General features: G+C 38.0%; 2 protein-coding genes across 10 annotated transcripts in view; one reads left to right on the plus strand and one right to left on the minus strand.

The window, feature by feature from the left end:
• The window catches only part of FZD3 (frizzled class receptor 3), an 89,836-nt gene extending 78,377 nt beyond the window's left edge, over positions 1-11,459 (minus strand). For 2 of the 5 annotated variants that reach the window (XM_007476510.3, XM_007476512.3), the window contains exon 1: positions 11,321-11,459. The gene's annotated coding sequence lies outside the window, so the exon portion shown is untranslated. Of the gene's footprint in view, positions 1-6,991; positions 7,046-7,531; positions 8,920-11,320 lie in introns of all 5 variants that reach the window. The other 3 variants (XM_056813731.1, XM_056813730.1, XM_007476514.3) reach the window with 3 other exon arrangements.
• FBXO16 (F-box protein 16) overlaps positions 11,315-24,548 on the plus strand; it is an 82,379-nt gene continuing 69,145 nt past the window's right edge. For 3 of the 5 annotated variants that reach the window (XM_007476518.3, XM_007476515.3, XM_056813737.1), the window contains exon 1: positions 15,051-15,192. The gene's annotated coding sequence lies outside the window, so the exon portion shown is untranslated. Of the gene's footprint in view, positions 11,430-15,050; positions 15,193-24,548 lie in introns of those variants that run through there. The other 2 variants (XM_056813736.1, XM_056813733.1) reach the window with 1 other exon arrangement.

A 24,548-nucleotide genomic window follows, 5' to 3' on the forward strand; every position in this document is an offset into this window, starting at 1 on the left:
TGACAAATCTAATGAAGTATCTCAATACTCATCCTTCTAGATATCTCCAACACCTTTCACACTGCTTATCACCCTCTTCTTGAAACTCTCTTCTTTCTTGGTTTTCAGGACACTACTTACTCCTGGGTCTCCCTCAACCTTGTTAGCTGCTTCTCAGATCTTGTGCTAGATTCTAATCCAGATCACATTGGCTAACACACATTGGTTCCTCAAAAGGCTTAGTTCTGGGACCTCTTCTTCTATACTATTTCACTTGGTGATCTCATCTGCTTCCTTGGTTTCAATGATCAGCTCTATGTTGATAATTCTCAAATCAAATCTACTTATCCAATTCTAACTTTTATCCTGACCCTGAATCTCCAACTGCCTACTGGACATCTCAAACTTGATATTCTGTAAACATCTTAAACTTAATGTGTCCAAAACTGAACCTATTATCTTTCCCTCTAAACCCTCCCCAATTCCAAACTTCCTTATTACTATCCAAAGGCACCAACATCCTCCCAGGCACTCAGGAGACCATTTTCAACTCTTCTTCTCTCTCATCCCCCCATATACAAGTTTTTGCCGACTGTAAAGATAATTTTAGGGTTGTGACTTAAAATCTAGATTTAATTGGTCGCCAAGGGAAATCTCAAATAAAATACCAAGTCAGTGGAAATTTATGGTAACTTAATATAAAGGGAAGGAATTTAAGGAGGAGGGAAAAGTATATAAGATTTCTCCTGCCTGGCCTGTGCCAGGGGAAGTTTAAAATCCTCATCTCTAGATCTCTGAAGAAGATTAGAGGCTTCTAAGAGGATAAAGTTGGAAAGTAAAGGAGGAAAACTTGGCCAGAAACTCACCATCGAACCAGACAATAGCTTGTAGCCACGCTAAGATGCTGAAAGGCCCAGCATGCTGCCACCAGCCAACTCTTTGCTACCAGAAAGGTGTCAAGAGAGGAAGTGAGCCAAATATTTAGACCTTTCACTCGTGTCCCCTCCTCTAAATGCCCATATCTTTTAGAGTTCTCATCTTCTTTGATTAGATTATATCTTTAGTTACTTAACACTTCATTGTTAAGTTCACCTTTTATGAGTTACTTAACCTTTCTGTGATTAATTTAACCTTTATAGTTACTTAACACCTTTTTGTATTAATATCTTAAAATAGACTTAACTTAAAGTTCTAGCTTCACTATAAGGTAAGAGTTAAGTACCTTCATTGTTCAATCAGGAATCACAACTTTATCTTCCCCTAAAGTACGGTCTAAGTAGGGTGGAGTAATTTAACGTTCACAATTCCCCCCTGATTTTGTTAGACTAAATATCTTCGTTGTTACAATCAGGAAATAGCTAAATCCAATCTTCATAATCCCCCCTAATGATCATTGGGAGATTAGTCTCCCCATTGATCATTTAACATAATCATCTTGTAGTCCTAAAGCACTTCTAACTACAGATGTATACAATATTCAATTTCCAACAGGAAATGACAATAGTTAAAGAGAAGTAGAAAAGAGAGAAAGCAAAACCAATGTTTTGTTAGGTGCATTGACAAAAAGCCAAATTAAGGGCAGTCCCCCTCTGGCACCATGAGAACAACTCACTTTTTCTAACTTACCCAGTATTTTCTTTTCCTGTTGTCCCTCCTCCCCCTGCCCCAATGTCTATAAAGGAATAGTTAGCATTGGTTTTGATTAGAAGCAATCTCTGACCCAGTGAAATATTGTTCTTGGTGTCTTCTCAGCCCCTCTTAATTCTAATGCCTTCCCACTATTGATTATTTCCTATTTATCCTGTATATAGTTTTTTGTACATAGTTGTTTGCATGTTGTCACCTCCATTAGATTATGAGCTCCTTGATGGCAGTATTTTCTGCCTTTCTTTGTACTTAGTATAATGCCTGGCATATAGTAAGCACTTAATAAATGTTTACTTACTAGCTGACATTGCAAGGTAACTGTGAGCCTAAAGGCATTTGGGATTTTAAGTTGCACTCACTGACTAGTAGTAGTAGAACAGAAAAAAAAAATCACTGCAACTCTTCTCTGTAACATCTTGACAAATGATCATTCAGCCTCTGGTGGAAAATTTCTAGGGATCAGACACAGTCTATTCCACTTTTAAGTAGTTCTAATTGTGAGTAAGGATTTTCTAATATCAAAGTAAAAATCTATCTCTCTATAACTTCTATGTACTTGTTCCTTGAGGTCAAGCAAAACAAGCAAAATTCTGTCCAAGGCAGTCTTTATAATATTTAAAGACATTTGTCATGTTCCCCTTAAGTCTTCCTATAGCTTCTTAAAATTAAAGATAACCATTTCCTTTACTGGATCTTCACATGGGAATGATGAAAATCTCTTTCACTATCCTTTTCTTACCACACACCTTTGAATAACATAAATTTCATCACTTGAGTGTTTTCTAGTGCAACTAGCTAATGTCCTCCCTAAATATATATTTCCCAAAGCCGAACACAGATATGATTAGGGTAGCGTATTGTATTAGCAGAAGATCAAGAACCAAAGTTTGACAGGTAACTGAGAGGGAGGGAACAGATAAAGAGAAACACCACTTCCCTCCCAGGCAGAGCTGTCTCAGAGAAGTTGAAGTTAATCTATGCCCAGAGCTGAAGTAAGAGGAAATTCCCTTTAATCTCTCTTACTATTCTCTTCTTTGGCTGATTCTTAACTGTGATTCCCTTAGTACATTGAAGAAAATGTCTGGTTCCTCAGTAAGTTAAAAGATCTATTTATTAAGGTATAGGTCTGGTATGGTAGGTTAGGGAAGAGGGAAACAGGAAGTCCCTAATCTATTTTCCACCTAAAGTTTCTTCAGGGGTTGAAGCTCAGGTCTAGGGACTAAATCCCAGAAGACTTTAGGATCTTTGTGTAGTCAGGTTGATGTATTTTCCTGAGACAGAGATACAGCTTTTGAAGGAAATCTTCTGATGGATAGGCTCTTGCCTTCCCCAAAGGGGGAAGGATGGTTCATCTGAATATCTTTTGATCAACAAGGGATTTGTAGCCAGATAAGATCAGTGAGATTTGCTCCTTTCCTCCTCAATTCAGAAGGACCAAACAGAGTTTGAATAAGATAATCTCCAACTGTTCACCTGCTTTTCTTAGCTGGAGATTCCATTCCCATCCCCCATTGGAAGCCAAAGTTCTATCTCCTTCTTGTATGAGATTTCACTGCAAAATCCAGTCCTTGTATTTCCTTCAGCATCTCTCTTTCTCTCTTCCACAGTATCACAAAACCATAATTGCTCCTTCTTCTCTTAAAATGGCCCAAAACTATATTAGGCCCCACCCCACCCCAGCTTCTAAAAAAATCAGTTTTGAGGCAGCTCTGACTGAGCTAAGGTTTATAAATCTCTGTCATTGATTTATATTATACTTGCCATTAGTTATATGTAATTAATGGTTAAAGTCTCCATTGCTGCAGGATCTGAAGAAGTACTTGGATAATCTGAGCATTTACTTGAAAGACTTAGATCTCAGACCCCCCCCAAGTTTAAATCCTTGTACTTTACTACTACTTTCAGAGGGGCAGAGAATAAAATTGGGCCATATAAGTACTTGAGGGACCTGAGAAAGGAAAATCCAAATGAAAGAGGCTGGGACAACTTTTCCCAAAAGAGGTCAATAGCTATATTTTGATAAGATCAAGTGATACTGGTACTTCCTTCTACTGTAAAAAATTGTAATCTATACTGTAGCCCCAAATTCTGTGGGCCTCTTGTCTATACCTACTCTAGTAAAATTTCCACAGGAGAGTCAACTCAACATGCTTCCTCTAGCTCTCTTAACTTTGTATGGATACAAGATATTAATAGCAGAATTTTTTTAATAGTTAAAAGAAAATCAACCAACTGGAAACAATGTAGTAGTCACTGACTGGGGGAGTAGATAAACAGGAATACTTAAAGGTAACAGAATATAATTAAACTAAAAAATTAATGACTATGAGGGATCTGAGAAATATAGGAAGATGTGTCCTAAATGGTGAAGGGCAAAAAAAGTATTATGAAGGAAACATTATAATAACTACAATAGCATAAATGAAAACAACAGTAAAAGACATTTGATTCTAGATTAAATGTACTGTTCAATCTTGGTTTTAGAGGACTGATGATATATAATTAATGATGGGGATAGTTTGCTTCAAAAATGCTTGTGTATAAAGAACTAAAAGTATTAATGAAAACATTTTAAAGAGGGTGCAGGGAGGGAAGAGTATTAGGGAAATATCTATTTGAAACTAATATGTTACATGCAATGAGAAAACATTAGTGGCATTTACACTAAAAATGTGTTTGGAAAAAGTTACCTACCTTCAACATTGCTATTTGGTACAGTTTATAAAAGGTTAGTTATAATAATAAGAAATTAGGAGTATAAGTGTTAGTTAAGAAATTAAAGTGGCATTATTAATTAATTTTTTTAAACCCTTACCTTCCATCTTGGAGTCAATACTGGGTACTGGCTCCAAGGCAGAAGAGTGGTAAAGGCTAGGCAATGGGGGTTAAGTGACTTGCCCAGGGTCACACAGCTGGGAAGTGTCTGAGGTCAGATTTGAACCTAGGCCCCGTCTCTAGGCCTAGCTCTCAATCCACTGAGCCACCCAGTTGCCCCCGGAATTATTAATTTAGAAAAACATGCACAAGTGGTCCCGTTCTATCTCAACTCCTTCAGCAAATGGCCACCTCTATTATCCCTTTTTCTCATTAATCTTCAAACACTCCCTATCTACTAGATGCTTTCCTATTGCCTACAAATGTCTTCCCCATCAAAAAAATCACTGGATAGGTAGCTCCCATCTTATAGCCACTCTCTCAATGACACTCTCACCCCCGCCTCCCCGCCTCCCCACCCCCTCTACCCTGGCCCTTAATTCTCTGCAGTCTGACTGAGTTCTTCTATTCTTAGGTTATGCTCTCTCCAGTCACTAATGGTTCATAATTGCTACATTTAATGACCAACTCTCAATCTTTACCCTCTTGACCTCTCTGCAGTCTTTGATACTATCACACCCTCTTTTCTTGATACTCCCTTTTTAAATCAAAGGGTTTGCTCTCTCCTTGTTCTCTACCTTTTTGATTACTCCTTCTCAGCTCCTTTACTGGAACCTCATCCAGGTCATATACATTAGCAATAGCCTTGAGCTACACCTACCCAATCTATTTATCTAGATATTACCTTTCTCTAGACCCCCAGTCTTGAATTTCCAAATGCCTATGGGATATCTCAAAGTAGATGCCCAGGAGACATCTAAAGTACAACATGATCCCAAATTAATTAACTTTTTCTCCAAAATCCATCCTTCTTCCTAACTTCCCTATTATTGTTAAGGGTACCACCAGCCTTCTAGTCACCCATGCTTGCAGCCTAGGAGTCATCTTCAACACTTTACTCATTCTTATTGCTTCTCTATCATATCCAGTCATGATAAGCCCAATTGATGCTACCTTCTTAACATTTCATGTATACACCTATCACCTCATTCCTGAACTTCAATAGCCTTCTGGCTATTGCCTCAAGTCTCTCTACAATCCAATTGATCCTCCTTTCAACTTGAAGTCAAATTGAACTTCCTAAAGTACAGGTCTGAGCATGTTACACTGCCCCTCACCATCCTTCAATAAAAACCAGTAGCTCCTTATTGGCTTGAGGGTCAAATATAAAATCCTACATTTGGTTTTTTAAATCCTTTATAAATTGGCATCTTCTTACCTTCTAGTCTTCTTTAGGCTTTACTCCCTTCATGTACTCTACAGTCCAATGCCATTGGCCTCTTTGCTGTTCCTCAACCAAAATATTCTGTCTCCCTACTCAGTACATTTTCATGTCTGTCCCCCTATGCCTGGAGTTCTCTCCTTTATCATCTAGTTTCTTGACTCTCCCTGACTTCATCAAGCCTCTGCTAAAATCTAACTTTCTTCAAGAAATCTTCTCTGGTTCTACTTAATTCTAGTGACTTCTCTCTGAAATGAGCACTGATTTATTCTTTATGTATCTCGTTTATACATAGTTGTTTACATATTGTCTCCTTCGCCAGACTGTGAGCTCCTGGAAAGAAAGCCTAGTTTTGCCTTTCTCTGTATTTACCAGAACTTAGTACATTCCCTGGCACATAAGTAGACATTTAAAAATACTTGTCAACTTGACTTGAAATACAGTTGGCAATTAAGAGGCTGAATTAAAGAAAAATTAAATTGGATAAAAAACATTGGCAATTAAGAGATTAAATACTGATTCATCATGGTGATTGCCTGTGTGGAAAAAAAATCTAAGAGAATCAATCAAAAACTGAGGTAATAAATGATTGGTGAATAGAAGGGTACCAGATAAAGTCACAAAAATCATCTGCATTTTTATATCACAAAAGAAAAAACATGAAGAAACCAAAAAGGAGAGATAATCTATTAATGATACTTAATGACAATGACAAATGACTTAGAGACAAATACTTAAACATCAACCTACAGAAAGAGAAAGATTTATATAAGGACATCTGTAATAATTTTAACAGAAATAAATGGAGGCTCATATCCATGGCTAGGTCTAGCCAACAGAGTGAAAACTTAATGCTTTCCACATTAATTTGATAATTTGGCACATGACAATACATCATAGAATTGGGAAAAAATATCAAAATTTATATAGAAAATAGGTAAAAATACTAAAGAAAGCCATTTTTTAAATGATGTAAGTGCATTTGTCCTGTCAGAACTTAAAATATGCGTTATACCAAGAATTATCATAACTACTTGATATTAGATTTTTAAAAGTAATACAGAGCAATGGAACAAAAATCAGAATTAGAATCAGAACTATATACGAGGCTGGTGCTTAATAAATTCAAGATTATAAAACATTGGAGAAATGAAATTCTCAATAAAAATTGCACTGCTATCATGTCACGTGTGACATGTGGGTAGAGTGCTAGGTCTGGAGTCAGAAAGACCTATTTTCCTAAATTCAAATCTAGCCTCAAATACTTACTAGCTGGATGACCCTGGGAAAATCACTTTACCCTGTTTGCTTCAGTTTCCTCATCTGTCAAATGATATAGAAAAGCAAATCGTAAACCACTCTAATATCTTTGCCAAGAAAACCCTAAATGGGTCATTGAGTCAGGTACAACTGAAAAAAACAAATCACCTTTAAATGGAATGATCTCCCACCCAATCTCCAACTATTCGGCTAATTAAATTATACAATTATAGAATAAGATGGAATCTCTGACCACAATAGGACTATGGCTTGGTCAACATTTATACAGCATTCATTCATACTTATAAGTCATTCCTAAATCATATGTTTAAAAAAAGGGGTGGGTGGGGGTGGAGAACAACCTATTTATTCAACAAGCATTAATTAGATGCCTTCTATTAACAAAGCAATATGTTAAACTCTGAGAATACAATAACAAAATGAAAAATAGTTACTGGCCTTAACGTACTTTGTTTGGGTAAGCTGGGGTAAGAAGGAAGTTGGAGGTAGAGGGGAAGTGCACAGGGAGAAGTGGTACCTAATTTTTACCTTGCCAGGAGAAAGATAGAATGCTGAGCTTGAAAAACAGCAAGTAGGGCAATTTGGCTGGAATACAGTATATTAGAGGGTCAGTACAGACTAAAGCTGAAGGGTTTATTTACATTTTATTACTATGTCCTAGTCAGTCCTCTCTTCTTTCTCTTAGCACTGTCTTAGTTATCTCAACAATACTGTATCAGATTGTATATCACTTTATCTCATCTCGTTTCATCAGCTACAATTATCATCTCTATTCAGATTCCTACCTCTATATATCTGGCTAATTTTTCTCTTGAAATTCAGGTCTCCTTGACATCTTTACCTGAATTCCCTGTAGGCATCTAAAAGTCAACATGTCCAAAACAAAATTCAATACTTATTTTTCCAAAACCCATCTTCCCTCCAAATACCCTTATTTCTGTTAAGGACATATTCTGGTCACCAAAATGCAACTTTGGAGTCATCCCTGATTATCTCTTCTTCTTTATTTCCTTGATCCAATCACTTGTCAAGTTTTATGATTTTTACCTCTCCAGCATTTGTCATATCTGTGCCCTTTTTTCCATTCACTTAGCCTTCACATCAATTCTGGCCTTCCTCAACTCTCCCTAATTTCCTTCTTCCAGTTTCCCCTTCTCTGATCCATCCTCCACCCCATGGCTAAACTGCTATTCCTATAATAAACATCTGATCATGTCACCACCCTATTCAAAATTTTCAGCAATGCCCTATTACCTCTAAAATAAAATACAAACTCCTTAGCTTGACACTTTGAGTCATCTAAAATATGGTTCTACTTTCTTTTACAACATAATTCATATTTCTTCTCTTCCTACATTCTGGTATCCAGTTAAAATGACTTAATACCATACCCTCCTTAATCTGACAGTCCATCTCTCACCTCGGTGCCTTTGCAGAACAAATCCCTTATGTCTGAAATTAAATTCTCCCTCACTTCTACCTTATACTCATTTCTTTCAAAGCATAGCTTGAGTACTTATTGCTAAAGATCTTTCCTGATCTCCCCATTTCACAGTCTCCTTAAAATTACTTTGTATTGACTTATTTATATACTTGTATCTCTCTCCTCTAGGGCTGAAAGTGTCAGTTTCTTTGTTTTCCCATCATCCAGAATAGTGCCTTGCATATGATAGGTACCATAAAGCTATGTATGACTGAACTAACTAAATTTAAAACATAGAGACAAGAAGATAGTCTACTGCTTAGTAAAGGAACACCCCCCAAAGCAAACAATAATAAAACATAGCAATGAAAAACTCAATTTGGTACCTCAATTTTTAAAAGTAAAAATGAATGCTATCATACTTAACATTATATACAAATTCCTCTTCTCCCTCCTCAGAAAAATCGTAACTGCTGGTCAACTCTTCATAAGCCTAAGTTAACAAAGTAGAGGTAAAAATCTACTGAAAGTAAAGCAAGTTAAATTGACCAAATCATAACACCCACTTTCTAACCTCAAGTAATACTTGTTTTAATTATGGTCAGATTCTATTCTGCTCTGCAGTTATTTTATAGTATTACATGTTTGTGTATGTGTTGAATTCCCCCAGCTAGGTTCTATAGAGAGCTGGGACAATACTTAATTAATTCTGGGTTTACCTGAAACTTGCACATAGTAAAAAAGTGAACCATGAATACTTGCAATGACAGTTACATGTGAAATAAAATCTTGTCTATTCAATAGGATTTTGTGTGTTAATAGGGTGTTTTATTTTAGCACAATCAAGTAGAAATTGGGAAAACTTTCATTCTTTTCATTGATGGAACTCTCCCTTCTTATCTCTGCTGCCTGGCTTCCTTCAACTTTCCACTCAAGTCCCACCTTCTGTCATTAGCCTTTTCCCATCCTCTTAAATGCTAAGCCCTTCCATTTATCCTGTATATTTTGCTTCCATATTGCCTCTCCTATTAGACCATGAATGCAAAATTTTGCCTGTTTTTGGCTTTCTTTGTATCCCCAGACTTTAGCACAGTGCCCAGCACATTTTATTTTATTTATTTGCTTAATATCTATTTACTTAATAAATGCTCGTGACTGGTGGGACAACAAACTGTTTCAATGGCCAGGAAAGAAGGGATAGCAATTTGCATTTTAGAAGGGAGTGCCCAGTTGATGACATCATAAACCCACCTAAATCCCATATAAGATCTGAAGAGTTGTTTGAACTGCTGATTTTAAGGGGGCTGGGGGAAGTTAGCAGTGGAATTAATTATAGCAGGTCCCTTCAAAGCACTTTAAAAATGCATTCATTTACTAAAGGCTGGCAAAAAAAGAGATCAACTCCAAGTCCTTTCATTAAAGTGGTTTGGAGCCAGGTTTTGTAACTTTGATTCTATCATCCCTAGTTCTTTTTCCAGACTCTACATATTTTTCTTTTTTTGGTCTGAGAGTAGACTAGGTTTTCTGGAGGGGAAAATCCTTATGTTTAAGGTCTGGAAAGATGATTAAGAAATGACAGGTAATTACTATTTAATGATAGAATGAAGGACTTCTCCTCTTCTACCTTCCTTTTCCAACCCACAGTTACTACCCCAACAGTAAAAGAGGGGGAGAAGAGGAGTGCAACATACCTAAAGTCATGCCTTTTCCCCAATTAGTCTAGCTTTGCAAAGGAACCTAATAACCCCTACCACACTCCAGATATTCCATCAAAACTAGATTCTATAAAATTAGATTTTACAGGATATTTCTACAGAATACGAAGGCTACTTTACTGCTTGATGCACCTGACTCACTTTGAGTAACTGGAATTTGAAAGCTCCCCTCTGAACAAACCAGGACTCCCCTTTCAGAGAAGGCTATTTGCATATTTAAAAGGTCTTCTAATGTTGAGGTATACAGTATGCACCAAGTGTTTATTGATGCCAACGAAAGGTGTTCCCCTGGGCTCAATGCTCTTCCCAATCTGAGTACAATACAAAAAGCTCAAGGAGGCCTTAAAAAGAAAAGAAGTCTGAAGGAGAGAACCGGAGTTTCCGGAGAGGAGTCAGTGTCTTAAACAACTCACTAGGGATGCTTGGACATTTTTATTCCATGGGACATTTATTAACCGCAACCTTTTATTCCGGCGCTACCTGTTAAGTTATTGGCCACAAACAACTCATTCGCCCCGGGAAGGAACGACCAATTCGAGCGGGGGGGGGGGGGGGGGGCAATTGAGGCAAGGGGAAATTTCACCCCGACGGGATCCAAATATTCATGGAGACAAACCCAAGAATGTTTCTCCTGCCACTAGAGAAACCTAATCCCCGGGAGCCAGCCGGGGTCCTCAGGTTATTGTCTTCATCGCCTTCTCTCTCCCACCCCTCCCCTCACCCTCCAAGAGTACCCGGGAGGGGGAGGGGGAATGATCTGGAGCACCACCTCCCCCCCAGAAAGGACACGGGCGGCGTTGTAGGGGGTGGGGGGCACTCTCACAGGTTGCCCCCCACCCCCACCCCGGCCAGGGGCAGATGAGAAGAAAGACCGCGGGGCGAACGTCAGGGGCGAGGGTATGCATCTCCTCGCAGCTCCAGCTAGCTACGGGCTGGGGGCACCAGCCGCCGCACGCCTCCCGGACGCGGCTTGGAGCGCTTTTGTTTTGGCCGCGACGAGACCAGCGATCCCGGAGGAGCAGGAGGAGGGGGCGGCTGCGGCTGCAGCGGCAGTGGCGGCGGCTCTTCAGCCCCCTCATCCTCGCGTCGGGCTCGCCTCGGCACATTCTCAGTCCCTTTCCTTTCTCCTTCCCCTCTCCCAACAACCAGGGCTGGAGAGATCCACTCCTCCGTGCTCACCTCAGACCCTCCGTCGTCCTCGTCGTCGTCCTCCTCCTCGTCTCGTTGTTGTCTCCCAGAGCCCAAGCGGCGGAGGCGGCGAAGGCAGCAAAGGCAGCTCCTCCTTCAGGTAAACGGATCAGCGGAGGGACCGCCCGCCCGCCCGCCGGACCGCCCGCACGCGCGCCCCCGCGCGTCCCCCTCCTTCGCTCCCCTCTTAAATCCGGAGCCAAGCGAGCTCCCGGACCTTGGAGCGTTGGGCGCGAGCGAGCTCGAGGGCGCGCACGCAGGCAGAGGGTGGGCACGCATACTCCGCCCGCAAACCGGGGAGTTGGGCTGACTCCTTTGGTTCTTGCTCTCCGATCCCAGCTTGTGCCCACTTTCACCAGCTTCTGTACCTTAAGCTTGTATTCTCATAACCTTGCAGAAGTCATACTCCCCTATGTTTTTGTCAGGGATCCTGCACTTTCTCATCTCTTTTCTCTCTCTCACCACTAACATCACTCTCTCCTATTTAAAAATTTGGATTTGTAGGTTCACAGATCTAGAGCTGAAAGGGACCCTGCGGCCATCTAGTCCATCCCTGTTATTTTACAGAAAAGGAAACTGAAGCCCGGGGAGGTTAAATAACGAGTCACCCAAATATAAAGATCAGGAATGAGACCTTTATTCCCTTTTACCTTTGGTTATATCTTGGGCCTGCTTGTGCTACCCTTAACGGTCCTGTTAATGTAGACTTAGAGTCAATAAATATTTATTTATTATTTTTTTAAACCCTTACTTTCCATCTTGTATTGGCTCCAAGGTAGAAGAGTGGTAAGGGCTAGGCAATGGAGGGTCAAATGACTTGCCCAGGGTCACACAGCTAGGAAGTGGCTGAGGCCAAATTTGAACCTAGGACCTTCCATCTCAAGGCTTGGTTCTCAATCCATTAAGCTACCCAGCTGCCCCCAATAAATATTTATTAAGCACCTAGTGTGTTCCAGACACTGTGCTAAATGCTAGGGATACAAAAAGAGGGAGAAGATATTCCCTGACCCCAAAGGATTTACAATCTAGCAGGAAGGAACCTTAAGAGATCATTTGTTTCAACCCTCCTCTCCCATTTCACCAAGGAGGAAGGTGCCATCCAGAAAGACCTTATTTACATAAGTGACAGAACTCAAATGAGAGCTTGTAGTCTAAATCAGATCTAAAGAGAAGTGAGTTCCTTATTTGAGCACTGGAAGAGCATCAGAAGAAGCAGTTTTAAATATCCATCTTGACTTGGAGGGAAATGTGAAAAGGCATAGAGGAAACAGGGCTCAATAAAAGGTTCAGAGATGTGACATATTCAAGGAAACAGATATGTTTGTTGAATTGAATTGAGTTCCAACAGAGAGACAATGAAATTCTTGTTATTACACCACCAGCATAATACCCCTTTATAAAAGGAAATTTGTGGTTTTAAAAGCCTGGGCGGGGAGCATCAGAGTGAGCTTTCTACAAGTTGAAAGCTGTTAATAGACTAATAGAATTTTAGATCTGGAAAAGTCTCAAAGATTATCTAATCCAATCTCCTCCTTTTACAGATGAGGAAACAGGCTCAGATTAGGTACAAAATTGTCCAAGGTCACATGACTAGTTCTTTATAAAGCAAGGATCTAATTTTCAGAGGAATATTGTGATATATAGTAACTGCAGGCTCAGTATGTATCAACAATGTGATATAACAAACAATATTAAATTATTTGGAAGGCTGTTGTGTAAAAGAGGGATTGGCCTGGCAGGACAAAATTAAGCAACCAGTTAAAGTTAAAGAGTGGTGGATTTAGGCATATACAAAGAAAAACATCCAAAAGTAGAATGAGTTACTTCATGAGAAAATGAGTTCTTCATCCATCTTCATCCATCAATAAGTTGATCACCAAGCATTTATTAAGGACCTGCTAAGATCTGGATATCTGGATACCATGCTAGGCATTAAAGATATAAAGACAAAAATAGTACCCTCCTTAAGGATCATACTTTCTATCAGGGAAGCAATATATGCATATATAAGTAAGTATAAAATAAATGCAGAGTAAATACAAGTTAATTTGAGATATACTACCAGTGGGAGGGAACCAGAAAGGATTCATGTAAATGATTATAGAACTTTAAAAGAAGCCAGGGATTCTTAGAGATAAACATGTCTCTTGTTGGATATACTATGAGAAGGATGTTGTAGAGGAGATTATCCACTTAGATACAACTCAGATTATCTAAAACCTTTTCCAATTTTGTGATTCTTTGTGGTAGAAAGAACACTGGATTTGAAGTCCAAAGGCATGGATGGAAATACTGGCTCTGCTAGCTATATGACCTCAGGCAAGTTGTTACCCTTTGGTCCTGAGTTTCCTCATCTATAAAACAAGGAGGGGGGTGGTAGAACTAAATTAAGGTACTATTTAAGGGACCTTCTAGAATCCTATAATTCTCATTCCATTGCTCACTCTGTTCCCCACAACATACAGCTTCCTGAACTATTCATGATCCTCCAGCTACTCTATAAATCTCTTCTTTTGGATTTCTCTTCATTCTTCCCTGGTTTCCCACCTATTTCCTTCCCCATCTTCTTCTTCATGACTTTTCCACCTTCAATTTTTCAGAGATCAAGTCACTAGAAATTAGAATGATATTAGAATATCATTAAAATAACAAGCACCAAATACCATCAGCAATGATGAGATGAACCATTTTGTAACATTTAGCATGTCTAGGATATACAGTAATTCTGAATTGTATCTTCATACTACCTCCCACCATCTTGTTCATGTTTATATGCTTAACTTCTCTGATACTTGGTTTCACCAGCTATAAAGTGGAACTATAATTGTACTATTTATCTCAGGTTGTTGTGAGGACAATGGTTTGAAAACCTTAAAGTACTGTATAAATGTGAGCTATTATTTTAGGACAGATAGAAAAGGAACAGGAGAAACTAATCCCTTTTCCCTTTCCTTCCTTCCTCCCTTCCTCTCTCCCTTTCTCTCTTTCTTCCTTCCTTTCCACAAGAACAAGCATTTTTACTCTTGTATCATTAAGGCAAGGCAGAAATTCCTTCAACCAAGATAGGTCTACACCTTTCCTACAAATGTATACACAGCCTTAGAGAGTTACTTATACCAATGAAATCATAAGTCCAGTCTCTATCCTTTTGGGAGAAGTCTTTTGTGGAGTTCTGAACCCCAGTATTTTGGAATCGGATTTTAAGAAACACTTTTAAAACAATTCTTGTGAAGACATGCCATCTGCTGGTTTCCTACAGCATCTGCCAGGCAACTTGAGTCTTAAAACCTAGGAAACCTGAGGCTAAGAAGCTTTTGTGTATGACAATTCTCTCCATGTCTTTCCTTAATTCTTGAACCCACCTACTTCCTGTTACAGGTGCAGTTCTTCTGTTAAATTAGAAGCTTGCTCTTTTTATTTCTGCTCACCTTCTCTCATTTGGCCACACTCAAAGTATAGAGAATTGGAATTTTCATTTCGGAACTCTTGAGTGACCAAACTAGGTGTGCTTTTAGAAGAGTTCCTCTCTTCATTCTATCTATAGATTGACTGCATTCTCCCGCTTCATTAGACCCTCACTACCCAGGGTTTGTTGTTGGTTCTCCTCCCCTTCCATTTTCCCCATGCTCAGTTAAGGTTTCAGCCCTCCTAAGTCTCATGGCCAATCAAGAAGCTACACACTGTTGCCTAAGAGATGTGGGATGCCAGAGACCAAGTTTGTGGACTGCGATTGGATTAGAGAAAGCTGGGACTGGTGGGAGCTGGGAGAAGAAAAGGCTGCTTTTGTGCCGCTATGGTAACTGGAGGTTTTCCAGTTTGAGGCCTGAAGGGGGGACCTGCTGCTGCTGCTGCTACTGAATGAGGTGAGCCCCCAGGAAGCAATGCATGAAAAAAGGAAGATTTCTTTTGGGGATTGCATACTTTGTGCCCTCCCCGTGTTTTTCACAACCCTTGTGAATCCTCTTCAGCAGGCCAGTGTGCCCTCTTCATTTCAGGTTCAATTAGTATCATAGATTTTTAGAGTTAGAGTCACCTAGTCCAACTCTCCCATTTTAAAGGTCAGAAAATTGAGACCTAGAGAAAGGAAGTGATTGGCTCAAAGTCACACAGATTAGTTAGACATAGAACTGGGGCTAGACCATCAATTAATATGTTTCTATTGGGCAGGTAATAGGTTTTGAGTACCATGTATTACCCCCTGTTTTAGTCCTCATCCAATTTTTGATGGTTGAGATGTATATTGGTTTTCTATTTGAGCCAATTTAGACACTATTGTTGGCCGCAGTTCTACTCATTCCCTGGTAATAAGAATAATAGCTAGCATTTATTTAGCTTTAACATTTTCAAAACATTTCACACGTGTTAGGTCATTTGGTCCTCACAACAGTGCTGGTTGGAATAAAGCTCTGATCCCCAGTTAAAATCAGGTAATCTTAGGTACAATCCCTATACTGAATCTCAAATGTCTTACACTCTCACCTTCCAAAATTTTCACTAATATTTTATATTTAACAAAGCTACTTAACCTTTCATACACATACCAGGAGAGTAACCCCTAGATGTGTATAGACCAGGGAACTGTGTTTTGATTTTCCTTTTCTCCCTGTTCCTCCCCACAACCTTATACTTTTTGTCTAAATGAAACTAAAATAAAATGAACATCTTAATGGGATGGGGGTGTCTTGTTTGGAGAGAGAGCAACATCAAGTCTTAAGAACATGCATGTGTTTAAGAAGGGACAAAGTTCTCACATGCTTTGTCTTGGGTGGGGGTGGGTGTACTTTATAGGCTATTGTGTGTAAACAGACTTGGGACTTTTTGTTAAGTACTAGCTAGCCAGTATATAGTCATTACAATAGTATGAATAGCTCCTTCAAAGTACACAGCCCCAGGAAGTCACTTCATTTGGGTTCTTGATCAGTTTCTGAAGGGACATCTGAAATGCTAGTTTCTAAAGCCATAAGTTCATAAAGTGCATGACTACAAAGTCATAGAAAAAGTTCACAGTCGGCATTAGGACAAAGATTGAGAAAGAAGAGGTTAAAGTTTGCTAAAGTATTTAATCTTCCTGCACCTCTAATAGCTAGGAGATAGCCCGCTGCTAACAATGAATCAGGGCAGGATTCTCTCTTCCTCTCAGTTCTTCCTCTCATAATCTCTTTCCTCCTCTTTGTCCTTTTCATTCTTTGTCTTTCTTTGTGGCTTTTATCCTGACACTTTCACTCTTTGCTTTCTTTAGTCTTTTCCTACTTTTTGTCTTATTTCCCCTTTCCCCTTTATCTCTATTTCCCTTTTCTCTCTTTTCTTCTTCCTTTTTTTTTCCTTTTTTTTTTTTTATTCTATTTCGCTCTGTTCATGGCCCTTGTTTCCTGCACTGCTTCCCCTTGCGGTGGAGATGGTATCTCATGGGGCCAACTTACCAGGCAACTGTTCAAACATCCTGAATAATTGGGGTAGTACCAAGATGATGATTACAGGGGTGTAAGAAGACATATCTAGGAAAGCTGGTTCTTGGATTTATTTTTTCCACTGATAAATATTATTTTGATACAGAAGATAACAGCCCTTCCCCTACTCTTTTATGAGCTACCCTCAAAGTACTTCTTCTCAAAAGCTAAGCAAGAGAATGTAAAAGTGATTGGAACCACTAAGTTCATATAATCATATCTTTTTGAAGTTCGTCATTTGTTAAAAACCAAACAACAAGCATTTGTTAAGTGCCTGATATATGCTAGACTCTGTACTAAGTATTGGGGGTACGAAGACAGAAACAATAGCTAAGCTAAGCCCTGCCCTCAAGAATCTTACATTCTATAGAGAAAAATACTATTTAAACAGAAAATTAATTTTATATATTTGTATAAGTTTTGTGAGTCTGTGTGTATATGTGCATAAATATAAAGTAATATGGAGGAAGGTACACTACCAGTTAGGAGGGTCAAGAGAGACTTCATATAGAATGTGATAGACTTGAGTTAAACTTTGAAGGAAACTAGAGATTCTACCAGACAAAGATGAATGGGGAATGAATTTCAAGAATGAGAGAAAGCCAGAGTAAACACAGAGAGAGACTGGAAATATAGAGTGCTGTGTATTCAAAACACATAGTCTGATTTGGCTTGAAGGTAGAGCATATAAGAAGTATAAAGCTGGGAAGACAGACTGGAATCAGATTATCAAGGTTTTGTAAGCCTGAGAAATTTGTATTTAATTCTAAAGGCAATAGTGAGCCATTAAAGCTTCTTGAGCAGTGCCATAATTTGCTGAGATTTGTGCTTTAGGGTTATGAATTTGATGCCTGTGTGAAGGGGAAAGGGAAGCCTGGAAACTAGACAACAGTTAACCTAATGTGCAAAGAGAAGAGGGGAGAGATGCAAGCTATATGGAGGAGGTAAAACCACCACCAACAACAATTAGATGAGAAAAGTAAAGGAGAGTGTAGCATTGAAAATTATTTTGAGGTTTCAAACCCAGATGACTGGGAGGATGGTGGTGTACTCAGCCAAAATAAGGAAGTTGAGAAGGTGGTTAAATTTAGGGTGAGATATTGAGTATTGTTTTGCACATGTTAAATTTGAGATCTTTATAGGATATCACATGGGAAATGTATAATAGGCAATTGATAATATGAAAAAGGACAAAAAACAAAGGAAGAATATCTGCTTTAACTTGAATACATTAATGCCTAAGATTTACATTGAATTTTACTTTAGTTTTGTTGCTAGTTAATGTTATTCTCATTTAAATAATTTGTACTCATTGTATATATATTATTCTTTTAGTTCTGCTTTCTTTGATTATACAAATCTTTTTTTTAAAGTATTCAAGCTAGAGTTTTAATGACTACTTCTGTGACCAAAGAAATTGAAGTTTTATTAAGGGGTTGGATTAGAAAACCCTTATAATCCCTTCCAACTCTTAAAATGCTATGCTTTTGTGACTTGAAGGAAACTTCACTCTTCCATGCTTTTAACCAAGCATGTACCACCTCTGGCTCCCTAGATCTTAGCATATTACTAAGCAAAATTGAGAACCTGACTGCTACTACACCAACATAATTTACTACCCTTTGTAAGCTGTTTTACCTTGCCTTTATGAAGGGCTAAAAGTTGTAGGGTATGAGGACGCTAAAGTCTGCTCCATTGGTCATAACTATTATTCCTTTCTAGCAGAATAGAGTAAGATCATAGGATTTAAATCAGTAAGAGACCTTAGAGATAGTTTACTCCAATAACTTCATTTTAAAAGTAAGCTGGGTGTCAAAGGATCTCTCTTTCTATAAGAACCCAGGTATGATTTTTTTTAGGAGATAACTCATAAAATTTCTCTGACTTATGCTTTGATGAAGGAAACCTTGGGAATTTAAAAAATTTGGTTCACCTTGAAAACCCCATAAATTTTATTTCCACCTAAAGGAATTCAGGTAACTTCATAATCTGGTTTATTTTGCCTCCCCTGAAAGGCTCTAGGTTTCCCTACCAGCATGCAAGCAAATAAAAGTACTAAGTAAAGGCTTTATTTATACAGTAAAAAGGGAGGGGGATATTATGTCCAAATCCATAGTCAATAAATTATCTTTCCTCTTCCCACCAATTTGTATTTTGTGGACTGAGGTCAGTTAAGAGTAATCTTCCCACATTTTAGGACCTGCACAATCCACAGGGCTCACAATACGAAGAGAGAACATTTCATGATTCTGAGCCTTCAGTGATTCTAGTTGTAGAGAATCATTTAGTTCTTTGGTTGTCTTTTAGTGTTCCTTTACTCCACTGTTGGCTTAATGCCCTTATCTGATGCCAGTTCTTTTCCTCCAGGATGAGAGTGAATGTGCATACAAAACCTTTACCATAAGCCTATCTCCAGATCTTTGTGTGGGCTTCCAGTATTATGCCACTGCTCATCCATGTCTACCTCCCACAGTCTTTGTTGCTCCTTTTATTCATCTTCTTGCCTATATACCATAGGAGTCTCTAGCATCAGAGAGGGGAGTAGCTTGCAACTTGTTTATTGTATACACATGTAGAAACTTAGATACAAAGAGAAATGAAGTAATTTGAAACCAGCTCTCTGGATTCCAAATCCATTGCTGTTTCTACAATATCATGTAATATCATTCTGTCCATAAAATGTTTGTAAGAAGCAACAATCAAGCTATGAATACAGACTTTAGAGCTCTTTACTGTTTTATTTGCCATAGTCCCTAAGAGTGCTACTTATAGTAAAAAATGCTTTAAGCAAGATAGCAAGATTAAGAATTTATGATAGGAAGGGGGAAATGATTTGAGACTGGAGAAAAGCATCATGATATAGAAAACAACTGGTCCTGGAATTAGGGCTTCTGGATTTCAGGCTTAACTCAGAGTAACCCTGCTTGTCACTTCCTTCTCTAGGTATCAGTTTTATCATATAACACATTAGATTAACCTTCATTATTCCCAATGCCCTTTAGCTCCCAATTCTGTGATTAAAAGGAAATGTTTACATGTAATTTTTCAGATTTGGAGCTTAAACATCTCTTGGCTATGGCTCGAAATTACCAAGTAAGTTGTTCCATGAGGTAGAAAGTACCATTAAGAGCTGATAGCCCTGAGCCTCTTCCATGAAGCTTTAATCACTTAAGTTTAAGCTTACAGACAACTTTCACTGTTGTAGGAACTGCCTTTGCAGTGGACATACACTGCCACAAGGTGTTGCTAGAAGGTCAGAGCAAATAAATCCTGCACCATAAAGGACAAACCCTGAGGTTGAAATAGTAACATATATTTCTGGCCTGCTTATTTTTTAAATCACATATGTTTCAATTGATCTGTGATCCCATCCCTTTTCCTTCTGTGCAATTCTTATATATGTTCTTTAGAAATTCCTTCATAAGCAGTACATTCAACATGCTTGGAGTCTTCCTCTAGTTTTCTTGAAATTCCTTAAATATCTTGTTCTTTTCATAGGCTAGCATCCCTCCCATGACCTCTTTTCTATAACTTTAATTTTTGATTAAAACTAAAGTGGAGGGAAATTTGAGGTTTGAGTTTCACTTCACAGATGATTGTGCACTCCATGCACCCTCTGAGGTTAAGATGCAACATAATATGGATCAATTAGTCTCTGCCACTTTTGCAAATTTTGGCCTAACAATTAATACCAAAAAAACAGGTTCCCCACCAGCCAGTACCACATCACCCATACATGGAATGGTAAATATTGATTGTAGCAAATGGAGAAATTTCAGATGCTGTGGATAAAGTTATTTACCTTGACAATGTACTTTCCCGGAATGTATACATGGATCATGAGGATCACTCATGCATTGCCAGAGGTAGATCAATGTTTGGGAGGTTCTGAATGAAAATGTGAAAGAGAAAAGGTATTCAACTGCCTATCAAACTGAAGATCTACAGAGTCATCCTAATGACCTCATTGTTCCATGCCTGTGAAATCTAGACAGTCTACCAGCACCTTTCCAGGAAATTGAATCACTTCCATTTGAATCGTCTTAGAAGGATTTTAAAGATCACCTGGCAAGATAAGGTACTGGACACTGAGCTTTTTTCTTAACCTGAACTGCCAAGCTTTCAATCTTGATTACAGAGAGTGCAACTCCAATGGGCTGGCCACATTTTTCAAGTGCCAAATGCTTGTTTACTTTAAAGACTATTTTACAGAGAACTCACACAGGGCAAGGACATCGACCAAGGTCAAATGAAGTGATACAAAGATACTCTAAAGGTGTCTCTGAAGAGTTTTGATATGGATTGTGAGACAAGGAAGATACTGACGCAGGGCCATTCAGCACGGTGTGCCCACATCAAAGAAGCACTGGGCTCTCAGCTCTTACTAAGGGTACTTCCTCCCTCATGGAGATGCTTTCTTGGTACTTTTGAGCTAAAGACAAGATGCTTAAGCTCCAAATCTGAAAACTTGCAAGTAAACATTCCCTTTTAATCACAGGATTGGGAGCTAAAAGGCATTGGGGATAATGAAAGTCAATCCATTATTTTATATGATAAAACTGATACCTAGAGAATGAAGTGACCACCAAGCTTACTCTAAGACAAGTCTGGAATCCAGAAGCCCTAATTCCAGGACCAGTTGTTTTCTATATCATGATGCTTTTCCCCAGTTGCAAATAATTTCCCTCTTCCTATTATAAATATATAATCTTGCTATCTTGCTTAAAGCATTTTTTACTGTAAGTGGTATTTTTAGGAACTGTTGCAAATAAAAGAAAGAGCAAAAAGCTGTAAAGTCTATGCATATAGCATTTGAGGTAGTGCAAAAGAAATGTGAGATATGCAATTTTAAAGATATCTCCATCCCAAATGTTCATCTGAGCTATTTGTGCCTGACCATTGGTAAAGCCTTCTGAGCTTGTATTGGTCTGATCAGCCACAATCAGGCATACAGTATACATTGACCCTTATATAGTAATGCCATTTCAGGTCTCTTTGACTACAGAGGAAAACAACAAACCAACCAGCAATGTATATAACAGCTTACTCAGATCCATGACATGGTCATCCATGATAGTCTTTTTAATAACCTCTGGTTGGCTCTCAATTTTAATTCTTTAGAGACTGTGGTAGTCTGTGATTCAGCCACACAAAAATTAATAGCAAGATTATTGATGATAAAAAGCTGGACTTTTGACTTCAGGGAGAATTTTGTTGTCATTAAGGTACTATCCCTATCATATATGTTCTTTTGGCCTCCTTGTTAAAGCAAATAGTTATTCTTCATCTTCTGTAGCAAATGGTAATAGTCTATATTAATAGCTCTGATTTTAACAATTTTCCATTTTTCTGTGTCAATACCTTGTTTAAATAGGTCAGTGGCCTCAATTTCATGCCAGTTCTTCATTTCATTTTTATGCATTCGTCTACCTTTTTATTTTATTTTTTCTCAATTAAATGTAAAAATACTTTTTTACATTTTTTTAAATTCTGAGTTCCAAATTCTCTCCCTCCCACCCTCCTCCTCCCCTTCTTCCTTGAGAAGGCAAGCAATTTGGTATAGATTTTATATGTACAGCCATGCAAATTATAATTCCATATCAACCATGTTGCCAAAAACTGATCAAAAACCCCCAAGAAAATAAAGTAAAAAAATATATGCTTTGATTTGCACTCATAATCCATCATTTTTCATTACAACTCCTTTAGATAAGTCCTGGATCATTATATTGCTTAGAATATCTATGTCATTCATAGTTTGTCATCATTGTACAATATTGCTGTTACTCTGTACAATATTCTGGTTCCTTCACTTTGTATCAGTTCATATAAGTCTATGGGTTTTCCTGAAACCATCCTGCTCATCATTTCTTATAGGACAATAGTATTCCCTTATAATCATATACCATCAACTTGTTCAGCCATTCCCTATGTTGGATATCCCTTCAATTTTCCAATTCTTTGTCATAAAAAAAGAACTGCTATCTATTTTTGTACATATAGGTTCTTTGTCTTTTTCTTTGACCTCTTTGAGATATTGATCTAGCAGTGATATTGAGGGGGCCAAAACTATGCATAGTTTTATAGTTCTTTGAGCATGGTTCCAAAATTGCTAATTAGAATGACTGGATCAGGTCACAATTCCCACAATATTGTATTAGTGTCTCAATTTCCCCATAGCCCTTCCAACATTTGTGATTTTCCTTTTCTCTCATATTAGCCAATATGATAGGTATGAGGTGGTACCTCAGAGTTGTTTTATTTTGTATTTCTCTAATCAGAAGTGATTTAGAGCATTTTTTCATGTGACTTTTGATAACTTTAATTTATTCTCCTAAAAACTGCCTGTTTATATCCTTTAACTATTTATTAAATTGGAAAGACTCTATTCTTATAAAGTTGGCTCATTTATCTGTTTATTTAAGAAGTGAAGCCTTCATCAGAGAAATGTGCTGTAAATTTTTCTTTCAGTTTCCTACTCTCTTTCTAATCTTGGTTGCATTGGTTTTGTTTGTGCAAAACCTTTTAAATTTAATATTATCAAAATTATCCATTTTATATCCTGTAATGTTCTCTCTCTCTTGTTTGGTCATAAATTCTTCCCTTATTCATAGATCTTACAGGTAAAATATTCCATTCTCCCATAATTTCCTTATGATATCACCCTTTTTATCTAAATCATGTACCCATTTTCACCTTATCTTAGTGTGAGATGTCAGTCCATACTTCTGCCAAACTGCTTTTCAGTTTTCTCAGCAATTGTTGTTAAATAGTGAGTTCTTGTCTCAAAAGCTTGGATCTTTGCATTTATCAGACACTAGGATTGCTATGGTCATGTACAACTATAAATTGTAGGTCTGATCTATTCCACTGCTCCACCACTCTATTATGCTTTTCTGCATTTAGCTATGAGAATTTTATACCTTAATATATGGTCAATTTTTGTGAAGATGCCATGTACAGTTAAAAAAAAAAAAGGTGTACTCCTTTCTATTCCCATTCAATTTTCTCCAGAGATCTATCATATGTAACTTTTCTAAAAATTTTACTTATCTCCTTAATTTCTTTCTTGTTTTGTTTTGTTTTGTTTTTTGTTTTATTTATCTAGTTCTGAGAAGGGGAAGTTGTGGTTTCCCAGTAGTATAGTTTGTCTATTTCCTCCTGTAACTCTTTTTAAACTTTTAAGAATTTGAATGCTATACCATTTACTGCATGTGTGGTTGGTATTCATTTTAGCACAATATGACTTCCCTGTTTATCTCTTTAAATTAGATCACTTTTTTGCTTTTACTTTGTCTGAGGTCATGATTGCTCCTTCTGTTTTGTTTTTTTTTACTTCAGTTGAATCATAAATAGATTCTGCCATAGCCCCTTATTTTTATTCTGTTTGTGTCTCTCTGTTTCAGGTATGTTTCTTGTAAACAACATATTGTCAGATTCTGGTTTTTAGTCCATTCTGCTGTCTCTTCTGTTTTATGGATGAGTTCATCCCTTTCACATTCACAGTTATCATTTCTAATTTTGTATTTCCTTCCCCCCTTATTTTTCCTGTTTATCCTTTTCCCTCTCTCTTTTAATCCAGTCCCTTCTCAAAAGTTTGTCTTGCTTTTGACCACTGCCTCCCTTCATCTTCTCTCTCTTCTATCAACCCCTACCCTTTCTTCTTATTTACCTGTAGGGTAAGTTAAGGTTCCATACCATGGAAAATTAATATAGTTCATAATTTTCATGTGAAACTTTTCTTAACCCTCAGGTTTAAGTCAGCCAGCCTC

Source organism: Monodelphis domestica, chromosome 1, assembly GCF_027887165.1.
Source record: "Monodelphis domestica isolate mMonDom1 chromosome 1, mMonDom1.pri, whole genome shotgun sequence".
Lineage (NCBI taxonomy): Eukaryota > Metazoa > Chordata > Mammalia > Didelphimorphia > Didelphidae > Monodelphis > Monodelphis domestica.